The sequence below is a fragment of the Phascolarctos cinereus genome, unplaced genomic scaffold, assembly GCF_003287225.1.
Source record: "Phascolarctos cinereus isolate Bilbo 61053 unplaced genomic scaffold, phaCin_HiC Scaffold_2;HRSCAF=192, whole genome shotgun sequence".
Classification (NCBI taxonomy): Eukaryota; Metazoa; Chordata; class Mammalia; order Diprotodontia; family Phascolarctidae; genus Phascolarctos; species Phascolarctos cinereus.
Window position 1 is genome coordinate 29,516,500 of NW_027555625.1, and position 15,709 is coordinate 29,532,208.

The following is a 15,709-nucleotide window of genomic DNA, read 5'->3' on the forward strand; positions in this document are numbered from 1 at the left end:
TGAATACTGCAGGGTGCTTATCCGCCTGGGGCCCCCTGCAGTGCTGCTTACCCTATTTTTGCTGAGGCACTGGGAGACCTGTTTGCTGGGCTGCGGCACTGCTGTTCCCCATATTTCTTCCATTTCAGCTGTTCCAAGGTTTGTTTTTTCCCTTCTGGGGTGTTATTTTGAGTTTACAATTTTCTCCTCTTCCCTCCACAAGACACCATGCAATCTGTGTTCTGCACACACATTCCCACTAAACATATTTTCACATTAGTAATGTTTTAAAGAAGAATTAGAACCAACATTAGGAACCATAAGAAAGAAGAAACAAAACATAAGGAAAAAATAACAACAAATAGTATGCGTCGATTTGCATCCGGACTCTACATTTCTTTCTCTGGATGTGGATAGTATTTTCCATCATGAGTCTTTTGGGGATGTTCTCTGTCTCTTATTTGGTCATACATTTTTCTGTTATCTGTATATCTGCTAAATAAACTACTCCTTGCTCTCCCAGTTTGCTTATAGTTTCATCCTTCCTATCTAAACCATATACCCATTGTCACTTTATTTTGGTTTATAGTGTAAGATTTTGATCTATGCCTAGTTTCTGCCAAACCCTTTTCCAGTTTTCCCAGCAGTGTTTGTCGAATAATGTGTCTTTATCCCATGTTTGACTGATTCTTGATGTCTCATAGAGTCATTAGCTTCCACTTGCCCAGTTCTTTATAGCAATAAATGGAGTTTTCCTTAAAAAGATAAGTAACATTTATCTAAAACCATTAGCAAGCATTAAATGTAATGGAAACAATCTAGACACATTTCCAGTAAGATCAGGGGTGAAATAAGGTTGGCCATTATAACCAATATTATTCAATATTGTACTAGAAATGTTAGCTTTAGCAATAACAGAAGAAAAAGAAATTGAAGGTATTAGAATAGGCAAAGAAGAAACACTGATCGCTCTTTACAGATGATATGACGGTATACTGAGAGAATCCCAGTGAATCAAGTAAAAAAAACTGTTTGAAATAACAAACAACTTAGCAAAGTTGTGGAATATTAAATAAATATACATAAATCATCAGCAATTATACACACACACACACACACACACACATATATATGCATGTATATGTATGTGTATGTATTGTGTGCATGCATATATATGGGTGTGTGTATATATATATATATATATGGGGGTGTATATATATTTACATATATATATATATATATATAACTAGCAAAGCTAAACAGCAAGAGTTAGAAAGAGAAATTTCATTTATTATTAATATAAACAAAATTAAATATTTGGAAGTCTACCTGCATGACAAACCTAGGAATTACATGAATGCAGTTGCAAAACACTTTTTACATACATAAAGTCAGATCTAGTTAATTGGAAAATTATCCATTGTTCATGGGTAGGTCGAGCTAATATAAAAATGATTATTCTACCTAAGCTAATTTACTTATTCAGTGCCAAATCAATAAAACTATCACGAATTATTTTATAGAGTTAGAAAAAAAGAATAACAAGATTCATTTGGAATGACAAAAGGTCCAGAATAACAAGGGAAGTAACGAAAAGAAATTCCGGGGAAGGTAGCCTAGCCATTCCAGATCTTAAATTGTATTATGAAGCAGCAATCATCAAAACTTCTTGGAACTGGCTAAGAAATAGAGTGGTGGATCAGTGGAATAGGTTAAGTATGCAAAACACAGTAGTCAATGACTATAGTAATCTCTTATTTTATAAACCCAAAGACCCCAGCTTCTGGGATAAGAACTCACTGTTCGACAAACCTGCTGGGAAAAGTGGAAAAGAGTATGTCAGAAAGTAAGCATAGCCCAACATTTTATACAATATAGCAAGATAAAGTCAAAATGTGTACACAATTTACATATAGATGTTGATATCATGAGCAAAATAGGAGAGCAAGGAATCATTTGTCTGTTAGATCTATACAGAAAGGAAGAATTTATGCTCAAAAAAGAGATAGAGGATATTAGGAAACATAAAATTTATATTTTTGAATACATTAAATTGAGAAGTTTTTGCACAAAGTCAATGCAACCTAGATTAGAAGGGAAGCTGAAAACCAGGGAGCAGAACCAGGAGAACACTGAACACAGAGATAGCAACACTGTGCAATGACCAACTTTGGTAGACTTAGCTTTTCTCAGCAATGGAAGGACCTAAGACAACCCCAAAAAGGCTTATGATGGTAAATGCTATCCACATCCAGGAAAACAAAGAAACGAAGAAACAAACTATGAATTCTGAATGCAGATTGAAGCATACTATTTGTTGTCTCTTTTTTTTTTTCTCATGGTAATTTTCACTGGTTCTACTTTTTTATAAAATGACTGATATGAAAATATGCTCAATATAAATGTGTATGAAGAGCGTATATCAGTTGTCTTGAGGATGGGGAAGAGGTGGAAGAAGCAGAAAATTTAGAACTCAAAATCTTATCATAATAAATACTGAAAACTAAAATATAATTAATTAATATTAAAAATAAATAATTCCCTGTGGCTTGAATGCACATCATCATCATTTTCCTCTTCCTCTTGTTGTTGTTGTTGTTGTTGTTGTTGTTAATGCTATTGGTATTATATAAAATGTTTTTTTCAAAGCATATATATATATATATATATATATATATATATATATACACACACACACATACACATATCTTTGAAAAACGATCACTTGGATTTGTATATTGGCCCTTTCAAGTAGGTGATATCATATATCCATTTTATGTATGAGAACTTTGAAGATCAGTTAGTTTTAAATTACATGCCCATAGTCACTTATCTAGCAATGAACTGAGTCAGGATTTAAATCCATGTATTCTTGATTCCAGGTTTTCCAATAAACCCACTCTGTCTTGGGTAGTCAGGATGTTTATCTTTCTTTGAAACAGAGTTAACCTACCACTTTCACTTTTTTTTTACCTTCTACAAATCCCCAGATGCATTTAATCACCTTCTTTGATATGCCTCTGGTAATGGCATCTATATCTCTCTTTAACACTCATTAATCTCTACTAAATGTTATATGTTTTTGTATATTTTCACTACTGTCATACTTATTCCTGCTCAGAATGTAATCTACTTGAATATGAATTGTTCAATTTTTGTCTTTTTGTCCCAAATTTTTATTAAGATATCTTTCACAGAGGAGATTCTTTAAAAGTATTATTTTAATTGATTTGGGGAAAATGTATATTTACCAGATTATATCATGCAGCTGGAAGGGGAATTTGTTTCATTCATCATTCCATATATCTTTCATAAATACCTCAGTTGACAAAGGCTTGGCCCCTAATTTAGTAGTAAGGGCTGAAGTTTATAATAAAATGTTGTGCATTTGATTTCAAATAACACTTGCATTAAATATAAATGAATCAAAATGCCACCTAGTCTTTCCACCTGCCATGACAGAGCCCTGCTTTAAGTGTTGTTTAAGCTAATTAGGAATTCAACTCTTTAAGATGAAGTATTATTTCATTTTAAAATTTGCATCACCAGTACTTAGCATAATGATTGTCACATGGTGAATATAATGAATAAATGCATTTCCACAACATCTCATTGATATTCATCTCTCAAGGCTAAATTACTTCAATAATGGGCCAGTATAATCTTGATAGACACAGAGATTCAATTGATTAAAGGCAATAGATAGATGCATGATGCACACAGAGAGTGTCTTGCTTGACATATCCAATAACATACACTTAAAAAGAGTCATTGTCGGGGCAGTTGGGTGGTACAATGGATACAAAACTGACCATGAAGTCAAGAAGACCTGAATTCAAATCTGGCTTCAGACCAAACACTTGACACTTTCTAGCTGTGTGACCCTGGGCAAGTCACTTAACCCCAATTGAATTAAGAAAGAAAAAAAGAGTCCTTGTCCTAATCCAAAGAGGTGACTGAATGAGAATCTTTCTATCTTTAAGCAGAGAGGTTACAGTACTGATTTACTTATCCCTGGTCAGACCACATCTACAGCATTGTATTTCCATCTGGTTGCCACCAATTTGGACCACATTCACAAAAAAGATAGCATCCGGAAGACAGTAAGCGGGAATATAAAAGAGCTATGAATTGATATGTTATATGTGGCTGATGGCACTAGGAATGTTTAAAATGGTGAAGAGAAGTCTAGGAAGTAGTAGTTATTCATACATATTTGAAATGTTATTCCATGGATGATGGGTTAGATGTTTAACTTTGCTGCATGGTATATAAAAAGGAGCAATAAGTGGAAATTATAAGAAGTAAACATATTTTATGCAAGAAAACATTATTTATATGTCTTGGAGGTGCCCCAAAAGTTGTAAAATTCAGTGTTGCCTATGTTGAAAGACTGTAATAGGTGGCTTATTTCATGTAGTCCCTCATCACATCATACTTAGATTATTGTAATAGCTTACTCATGGGTCTGCCTACTTTAGGTCTCTCCCCACTCAAACCCACCCTCCTTTCAACCACAAAATTTATTTTCCTAAAGGGAAATTGCTATAATGTCACTATCCTCTAATGTAACAAACTCCAATGGCTTCCCATTGCCTCCAGAACCAAATACAAAATGCTTTTTGTCATTCAAAGTCCTTCATAACCTATGCCCCTCCTACCATTTCAGCCTTCTTACATCTTACTCCCCAACATGTAATGTTTGATCCTGTCACAATGGTCTCCTGGCTTTTCCAATGAACAGGACACTCCATTTCTTGGCTCCTGGAATTGTCTCTGGCTATCCCTAATCACTGGAATGATTTTCTTCCTCCACTCTGACTGCTGACATTCCTGGTTTCCTTTAAGTCCTAAGTAAAATGTCATCTTCTACAGGAAGCCTTCTCCAACCCCTCTTATTTTCAGAGCTTTCTCTTTGTTAATCAGTATCTCTCTTGCTCGCATGTTGTCTCTCCCATTAGACTGTAAGTTCCCCCAGGCACTTAATTGATTAATTGATCTTAACAATCTGATATCTGGTAACTCAATGAATAGCATGAGCAACAATATCAGGGGTGTGTGTGATCAGAATAAAAAGATAGAGGCAAGAAAGTCATGTCATGAGAGTATCAGAAAACAGATTGTCAGGTACTGCATTCCTATATGGACAATAGATACTGAATTGCATGTTTGCAACCGCAAAATAATGTATAAAGCAGAGGACAAGTTCCAGCATTCCTTTGGACTGAGTCTGAGTTTTACAGAAGAAATCCTTTTATTAAGAGGATTTGTTCCATAAAGTTTAGATACAGTCAAATAGCTGTACTTGAGGCCCTAGAGCTAGAGAGTCACATGTGACCTTGAGGCTGCAAGTTCCCTACCTGTGGACTAAGTTATGTAGTAATTAAAGAAATAACTATTAATGCTCAAATAGGATGAGAAGAAGGGGATGGATGTCAGTGAATGTGAGTAGAACAGTGATCACTTGGGTAAGATGATGAGGAATCACGTTTCTGTAAAAGAACCCTAGATGTGGCATTAAAGGGCTTGTGTTAAAATCTTACCTCTGGTACTTGATTATACCCATGAAATATTTTAAGGGACAACCTATTTGGAGCTAAGATTTCTTTTCTAAAAGATGTGGAAGCTGATGTCTTTTGAGATCGTTTCTTGTTCTACATCTATCATGCTTTGATGAAATTTCAGGTATGTCAATGAATAGTTGCCTTCATGATATATTTGTTTTTGTTGTTTCGTAATTGCTGAACCTCTCTTCTCACCGCACACACCCACAAGATTGTAAGCTCCTAAATTGCAGGGGAAAGGGTTATTCTTCTTTAATTTTTTTGATTACCTCATACTGTATGTGGTGCATTGCACATGTCCAAATTTATTTTGTGAAACTAATTTTAAATCAGTATATTAGATTCTTAGAATCTGGAATTGAAAGAGCTAGATTGTTGGTGAGGGGGGATTTAAAGAAGACATTTCAGTCAAATATTATTGGTCAAAACATTATTTGACTTTATTCATCCACATGTATTTCCACAGGCCATCCTCCCTTCATATCTTTGTCTAGGATCATCGTGATAATAGTATCCTCAGCCTATTTTTCACCCCTGAGACCACATTATTTCTAACATTTGCCAAGAAGCATTGTATAGGGAGTGTTACTACTCCCTGACAGTTGCCTTGTTTCCTGAATAGCTTGAGTGGCTCTCAGTCATGTGCTAAAAAGTTGTTTTAATGTCCATTTATGGCATGCCATTTGCTTCTTTTAAATCCATTTTGGTTTCCCAGTTGTCAGCATTTCCGCATCCTACTGCAATATATAATGAAAAAGGCAGAGTGGCCAGAATTCTCAGACACTTGTGTGTGTTCCCTAAGCCCATAAATTCATTAGAATGGAGTAAGTGAATCTTCTGGTCATAGATGTCCTGTCCAAATGTGGCTGGGCTGATTACCATATAATGCAAATGTATTATTTCCCAAATTGCCATCCAGAGGAAGTAATGGCTACTTGATCAGGTCTGGCCAGCATTATGGAAGAGAAGGCGGACATGTGTGTATTATTAATATGACTGGTTCCATGGTCAGGAGTTTGGTGACAACAACCCAAGCAGTTGTGTTTTGTGTGACTTTGTCTACCTGTCAAGATAAAGGGATGAAAGATAGAAAATGTTCACTTGCGGACTTCAGAAAACTTACATTTAGATTTTGTGGGGGTTTTCCTGGGAAAAAGACTCACAGGTAGTATGATTTCATATATTAAATATCACAGGACTTAGCTCAAGTATCAAGATGAAGAATGCTGGTCCAGAAGTTAGTTGATCTGAGTTCAAACATCTACTAAGTCACTTTATAACTTTGTAGCCTTGAAAAGTGATCAAACCTTTCTGAACCTCAGTTTCTTCATCTCTAAAATGAGATAGTTGGACTAAATGATCTAAAATATCTCTTACACCTCCATATTTCTGATTCCATATAAAATCGATGTTAACAATAAGTACAAACCCCTCATTTAACAGAGGAAGAAATTAAAAAAAATTAGAGGAATATCTATCATTTCTCATCTATCACCTATCTTTCTCTATCTATCTTACTGTCAGTTTACTTATTTATATCTTTGAGTTGGCTAGGTAGCACTGTGAATAGAACACTGGAATTAGCATCAGGAAGAACTGAGTTCAAATCTGTTCTCAGGTTTTAATGATTATGTGACTATGGGAAGTCACTTAACTTCTGCCTGCTACCTAATTAGTAAAATTGAGACAATAATACCTCTTAGCTCCCTCAATTGTGAGGATAAAATGGGACAATAATTGTAAAACACTTTGTAAATCTGAAAGTTACATATAAATGCAGTTATAATTTGTCTATCTCAAGCAGGGATGAGGCTGAGTGGCTTTTAACATCTCTTCTAATTCTTAATTACAATTGGTTTTAATTTTTTCTACTTGTAATATAATTAATATGAAAAGGCCAATGTAAATACACACTGAATTTAATTAATTGATTTTAAATTAGAAGTATCTTTTTAGTGGCATAGCTAAAAAAAAAATATTGTCCCTTAACTCAGTGTCCGATACTTTTTTTCCTTTTTTTCTGTCAATAACCTGACTGAAGATATTGAAGGAGCCAGTCAAATTTATTTATGGCACAATACTGATATGGATGGCTAATGTAATAAATAAAGAGATAAAGAATCAGCCAAAATATAAAAAGCTTAAAATGATAGAAGCAAATCAATGTGATGATATTTCATAATGAAAAACATAAAGCTTTGCATTCAACTTCACAGTGTCAACTGCCAATGTATCAGATGGGATAAACATACTTTGGTAGATGTTTGTGCAAAAATGGTATGGGCCTTTTATTTGATCATATATCAATGTGTTTGAAATATTTCCTTCAGCTGTTGATGAAGAATGAGATCCAGAGTGGCATTAAAGGATTTCAAGTGTCTAAATTAGATCAACCACTAAATCTGTTGTGATGTACTTACCATATTTTCAATGGGGCATTTACAAACAGCAATAGATATAGTGAAAGCTAATACAGGCTTATAAACTGTAAGACAACTTTGTTATGGTAGGAATGGTTGGCAAACTTAGGATGACTTAACTCTGAAAATTGAAATCAAAGGGTATATGATAATTATCTTTAGGTATTTGAAAGTCTTCCATTTGGAAGAGGTGTAGGGTAGTTGTATTCTAGTCTAGAGGGAAGAATTACCACAAATATGTGGAAATTATTGGAAATGTAACTACCATTTATTACAACTCCTAACTTTATGGCAATAATAGAATAAATTTGTGCAACAAAGTTGTGAGTGTTATTGTGGAAGATAAAATGGAGTAATGTACTTGAAATCTGGAAGACTGAAATTCAACTTTGCATTCTCTTGCTTAATAGCTGTGTGGCTTCTTTTGTTGTAGTTTCATCAAGTAGAAAATGAATGTTTAACAACATGGATTCTAAGGTCCATTTCAGATCTCAATTTGCAATGTTGGTTGATGGAAGAACTAAATGAGAGCCTAGAGTACTTGCTGTTAGAAATGAAAAATAGTATTTCAAATCCACCAGTGATTTTGATAATCAAAAAATAATGCTTTCTAAAGACATTTTCCAAATCTCTGATTTTACAAATAAGGTAATTGAGGACCTGAAAGAGTTAAGTGGCTTGCCTATGGTCAAAGAGGTTTTAAGTAGCAGATTTAGAGCTCTTGATAATAAGGTAAACTTGGTTATCACCACACATGCTGTGCATAAAGGGTTAAGCACAGTCTCTCAACAATAACATCAATGTAACAAACAGACAACCTGTGTTCAAATTGTGGAGTATGAAGACAAGAATCACACAGTGCAAATAAAATTAATGTTAAATTATATAAAGATTAACAATTAAATAGTAGTGTCCAATTTTGAAGTAGCAGGGCAAATCCCTAATAAGATCCATTAGCTCAAGAGCAAGCTCCTTTCATTTTTATCACTCTTGGATATGGAACCTGTTCTACTGACTCACTAGTTCAAGTACTGATAACTAAAAAGCAAACATCTGTTGGCTGAAATCAGATAGTGGTTACCACTATTTCTTACTTAAAGTTAAGGAGATTACCTCTACTCATGTTGGATTTTTCTATAAAGTCTTCCATAAATATTCAATAAGCTATGACAAACTAGAATAATTGTTGATTTCTTCTCTGATCTGCAGAGATGATAACAGACTTGGCCAGGGATAAGGAGCCTGTGGCCTTGAGGCCACATTTGGCCCTCTAGGTCCACATACATGGCCCTTTGACTAAATCCCAAATTCACAGAAGAAATCCTTTTATTAAAGGGAATTGTTCTGTAAGGATTGGATTCAATCAAAAGGCCACATATGAGGACCTAAAGGGCCACATTTGACCTTGAGGCTGCAGGTTCCCTGCCCCTGGGACCACGGTCATAAAGCTAATAAATGTCACAGATTGCCTTTGAATACAGGTTTCTGGAATCCAAGTCCAACACTTCATTTATTCTACTGTTACTATCAAATAGAAGGTCCAAATTGATTTCTCATTTTGACATAGTGCTGATATTTTTGTAACTTTCTTTTTTTTTATTAATTTGTAATAGTATTTAATATTAATTATAACATTATATAATATAAATGTAATACATATTTATATATTATAAAAATATAATAAATAATATGAATACTTAATATTAAATTAAAAGCAATGAGCTTAAAATATTTAATATTAATATTTATAAATTTACTTATATTAATTCAGTTAATTTTCACCACACTCCTATGAGGTCAATATTATTGGCCCAAATTTACAGATGATGAAATTGATGTAAAGAAAGGGTACATGAATTTCCCCGATCTTATGGTCTTTTCTCACTCCTTATACTTCTTTTCCTCTCTGCAACACTGACACTGTTAATCATATTCTCCCTCTCCTCTCTATATTTTGTTGTATTGCTGTTCATTCCTTGTTCCCCTCTTACCTTTTTAAACACTCCTAAATCTTTCGTACTACCTCATCATCCATCCCCAATTCTAATTCTGGATATTATGTAAAATTTGAGATGAACTTCTATAAATTCCTTTTCTATATGAACTCATTAGCTCCCATGAGACCTTTTTTAAAGAAGAATGGCAATATTGAGCAACAGATTAGATATATACAGGCATGAATGTCTGCCTGTCCATATATGAACAGATATAAACATGTGCACATATATGCATGTGTATTTATGCGTCTATGTGTGCATATGCATGTGCATATATTAGCATATAATATGTTACTGAGATAAAGATAGAAATCATGTAGATGTAACAATACAAATAAAAGGAAATAAATACCATTAGCTCATGCCCAACTAGTTGTGGTACATTACAAAATGTTTCCTTTTTAAAGTAGGTTTTAAGATGAATATTGAAAGCCGTAAGGTATTTCATGGAGTGAAATTGACTAGGGATAATATCCAGGCATTAAGGACAAGCAGTGCATGGACATAAAGATGGGAGACTTAACAACTTCAAGGAAAACATAAGTGGATTGGTGTCCAGTATGAGATTTAAATGGTAAAGAAGTTTTATTTTATCATATAAACAATAGAGAAGCTCATGAGTCTATTCAATAGAGGAAGTGAGATGATCACTTTTATTACTCCATAATAGCCAGTTTCTCCCTAGAAAATGGTAGTTCTTTGTCATGATTGCAGTTCTCTCCCTCCTCTCTACCTTGCAGATTTTATGGGGTTTTTTTCAAATTTCAGTGAAAATCCCATTTTTTTTCAGAATTCTTTCTTGGTGTGCATCAATGCCACTAGTTTCCCCTGATATTATCTTCAAAAGTATCTGAAAGGAAATCAAGAAAGTCAGGAAGCAGAGAGCAGGATGGAGAGAATCCCAGTCATGGAGAACAGTGAAAATTCAAGTTTTTGAAGGCAAGATGTAAGGAGCAAATGAAGGAGAAGAGTTGGTTATTAGAAAAAGAAAGAGGAAAACAAAAAAGACCTATCTCATTTCCATCCAAAAATCTGTAGACATGTACATATCTATAAAATAAATAAAAGTGAATTTTCTTTGGAATGTCCCTAACAACTTGGTGATCAAGAAAGGCTTCCTTTGTAGAAGGTGGTACCATAAATGAAATTTGGAGAAATATATTTTTTCTACGTATTTTGCATGTAGTTACATATGTACATGTTGTCTCCCCTACTATAATTCCACCTGATGAGGAGAGACTATTGCATTCTTGTTTTATATATTGAGTGTCTAAAACAATGACATGTAGTATGTAATTAATCAATTATTATTGATTGATTTATTGATCATTTATTTCAACTCTAATACCTTATGTCTTCATAACACTTGTGTATGGAACAAGATAAAAAATTAGTAGTTATTTAATAATGTTTAGATTTATTTTGTGATTAGAGAATTTATTTTATCATTCAAAATGCTTAAAGAAAATAACATCCTGTAAATGTGAACCAATGGTAAAATTTGAAGAAAGATGAGTGGGATTTTAAACATAAACAATCTTAGTTTATCAAATGACAAGTAATTTACAACATCATTCTCAGGGCTCCTACAGTCAGTTTTAAATATCACAGCAGAATCATTTCAGATCATTTCCTTTTACTGGGCAATGGTCTCTCTTAAAATTTTTCAGATCCTATATGGAATTAAATGTAGGATATTAAATTGCTTCTGGGAGAAGAAGATGATTTACTTAATTCCCATGCTTATCAACACTGGGCCAATCTTTAAACATTATAATGAGGAAGGTGGCAATTGAGACTACTAGAGTAGGAATATTTTTTTTTTTCATCATAAGCAGTATGACAAAAACAAACTTAGGCTGAGTTAGATAACTGGGAATGAATACAGTCACTAAACACATCCGAAGGCAAAGCAATAGTGGCAATAGGGAAATTTGAGTGCTGCATACATGAGAACTACAGGAAGTAGCCAGTATAAATAACTAGAGACAGGACATGGAATATCAAATATTAGGAATATCAGTTGAAGAAAATTGTGTGGAAGAGAATATTGGGTAAGAAGAATTTAAAGATATGACAATTTGTAAAAATTAAAAGGAATCTTAAGAGCCATTTATTATGACCAATGTTCAAAAGAAATTTGAACTACAATGTACTTGATAAATGGTCATTCAGTCTGTGTTTTGAAATCTCTAAAGAGGGAAACCTACTATCTTTCTAGATAGCTAGAAGTGGGCAAGATTTTGAAGAATTTTAATTTACATACAGATATTTGATTCTGGATATGACAGCAAACCAGTGGATTTTACAGTGTAAGCAGAGAGATAATACTGTTTAAGGGTTTATTTTTAAAGAGAATCACTTTAGCAGTTGTATGTAGGATAAATTGTAAGGGGGAGAGGCTAGAGGCAGGGAGACTAATTAAGATATTATTAGAGAAGAGACTTCTGAGAGCCAAACAGTGGGTTACTGTCCCTCTCCCATTCCCTTCCCTGAATACCATAAAATAATGTGGCAGAACAGATCTTGAAACAGCAGACCCAGTGGAAAGAGGGGACGAAGCAGTCTTTTGGTCTGGGAGATTTAGAGGATCAGAAAAAAAAATTCCCATCACTTGGGTAAAAGGGAAGCATAGTCCACAATAGGAGGTATCCCATCAAGGCAGCAGCAGATTTCACCTCAGCAAAACAGCTGGAGATACTGAACCCCAGAGTGCTGGAGAAGGCAAACACCAACACTGGGACCCCCCCACATGCCTTAGCACAGGTAGAGGAACCTGTATAATTCAGCTCAGAGAGCCACCGCATGTGCCAACACAGCCTCAAGATGGCAGGCTTTCTCTAGCAGCAGACATCCACATGCTTCAGTGCAGCCCAGGGAAGTATAGAATAACCCCATCTTGGCTATTACCAGATACCACTAGTAGGATGCCATCTCATCCCCAGTTAAGCTGCCAGACCCTCACAGCCTCCAGCAGTCAACAGCTGGGGCCCCATGGTATAAAGCTAGTGACCAGGGCACTAGTCTCAGCACAAAAAGCTTGGGAAAATGTTCCTTGTGTTCCAGCAGCACAGGTCAACTTTAAAAACCAGGAAATAGGCAAATATTGTTAAGAAAAAACAAACAAATAAAAAACAATAAAATAAAACAACACTTACCATGGACTCTTTCTATGGGGACAGGGAAGTCCAAAATACAAAATCAGAAAACAATATTGTCACTATACCTAAATCAGAAACACCGAAGAGAAATAAAAATTGGTCTCAAACCCAAAAAACATTCTTGGAAGAGTTCAAGAAGAATTATAAAAGCCAAATAAGAAATGTAGAAGAAAAATTGGGAAAAGAAATGAGAGGTACGCAAGAAAGAGTTAATAGCTTGGAAAAGAAAGAACAAAAATCGAAAGAAGAAAAAAACTCCTTAAAAAGTAAAAGTGGCCAAATGGAAAAGGAGGTACAAAAGCTAACTGAAGAAAAAATATATATATATATATATAGCTTGGCAATGGGGTTCAGTGACTTGTACGTAGTCACACAGCTGGTGAGTGTTATGTGTCTGAGTCTGGATTTGAACTCAGATCCTCCTGACTCCAGAGCTGGTGCTCTATCCACTGTGCCACCTAGCTGCCCCTAAGAAAATAATTTCTTAAAAATTAAAATTGTGGAAATGGAAGCTATCGATTCTATAAAAGGTGAAGAATCTGTCAATATAAAAAGAATGAAAAAAAAATACAAGGACACGTAAAATATCCCATTGGAAAAGCAACTGACCTGGAAAATAGATCAAGAAGAAATGATTTAATAATTACTGGAATACCTGAAAGCTATGATAAAAAAAAAAAGTGTAGACAGGATGTTTCAAGAAATTACAAGGAAAACAGCCTGAGGTCTGAGAACCAAAGGACATTGAAAGAATCCATTGAACACCTTCTGAAAGAGATCCCAAAGTGAAAACTCCAAGGAATACTATAGCCAAATTCTAAAATTATCAGGTCAAGGAGAAAATAATGCAAGTAGCCAGAAAGAAAGAATTTAAATGTCATGGAATCACAGTCAGTAACATGCAGGACATAGCAGCTTCTCTGTTAAAGGATCAGAGGGCTTAGAATATGATATTTCAGAAAACAAAGAAGGTTGGATTACAATTAAGAATCAACCATCCATCAAAACAGAGTTTAAACTCCCAGGGAAAATATGGATATTCAACAAAATAAAGGACTTTCTACAATTCCAGATTTTTTTTAAAAAAGTAAATGAACAGAAAATTTGATTTTCTTTTCTTTTTATTTTTTTTTAATCCATAGACAAGATTTATTAGAACATCTGTCATGCTGGGCAGACTCTTAAGGAGTCTTAACATTAGTGAGCTATTGGCTACATTATAAGAATCTAAGCAGTGGCTAGATTTTAAGAATCTAAGCATATTAATGCAGACAAGGTGGACCTTATACACAGAAACACCGTGGGAGGGACCCAGGAGTGGCCAAGTAGTTTGGGGTGACTGGAGGATGGGGTCTAAGCAAGATCTGAATGGGAGTGGCCAGTAACCTGGGGTGAACAGAATGCCTGGGACTTAAACCTTGTGGCCAAGGGAGAACGTAGCCTAGCTAGGCTTAAGGGTAGGAAATAGCTATGTGCCTTAGGGAGGAAAGACAGTGGAGAGCTAGGTTAAATTAAATGTAACAAAATTGGGAGATTGGGCATAGTCATAATAAAATCCCAGTTGATGGGATTGTAACCTCAGGCAAATGCCAGAGATTTGGCCTTGTGGGAAAGTCCAGGGTTTTTCCTTTTTGGGGTCTAGCTCCCATCCTCATCATCCCCCCCTCAAACAAATGAGATTCAAATTCTTTTTAGGGTAAAGGACGAAGGTCTTTGCATTTGAAACTGCTTCCTGTTGGCAAGGGGCATAGAACTGTCACTGCCTTGAAGGGGGATCCCAAAGAGGAGGTTGACTGGAACTGAGCATAGGCTGCATCAAGGGAATGATGGGTCAGGGGACATTTGCTGGTAACCACTGTTTGCTACAAACTGTAGGTGATTGGTCTGCAGTCTGGAAGACACAAATCTGACAGAAAAAACTACAGGGTCCAGATATGACAAGATAAACATCCTTAGCTCTGTTTGCATTCAGATAATTCAGTTTTCCAAACATGCAGTATCAAATCCACCTCATGGCCAGACTCAGGAATTACCAGATGGGTGACATTCCTTTTCAAAGGAACATAATGGGGAAACTGAGCCAGAAGAATCCCATCTTAGGCTGAGGCTAAAATTGTCCTCCCAGCTTTTCCTGATGCTGACTTCCCATCAGTATCAGATTCTCTGAGTGGCTTGTGGCATATCTCTCAGATGGTGGATTTTTGATTATCAATGAATTATGATTTATCAGACAACTCAAAATAAAATCCTATGAGCTTTTACATCAAACAGCAAGTTTCACTAATCACAGCATAGGAAAAATTGTCCAGGATTTCTATCTCAAATTTAGATTTGTCCTGGTGTAAAAAGCCAATCATCAGAAAATATTTCTATGTACTTTCAAATTCTCAGCAAGACAAAACCCAAAAAAGTGTTTTGGCAAGTTTACAAATTAAAAAAAAAACAGTACCCAAATTATCTTAGCAGTAACCAAATTATGAAAAGTTTGCTTCCCATAACTGATACAAAAAGTTCACCAATTTAAAACCTGAAACAAACCAATCAAGTGACCAGTTTTGTTAAATATGTTTCCAAATTACTTTTACACA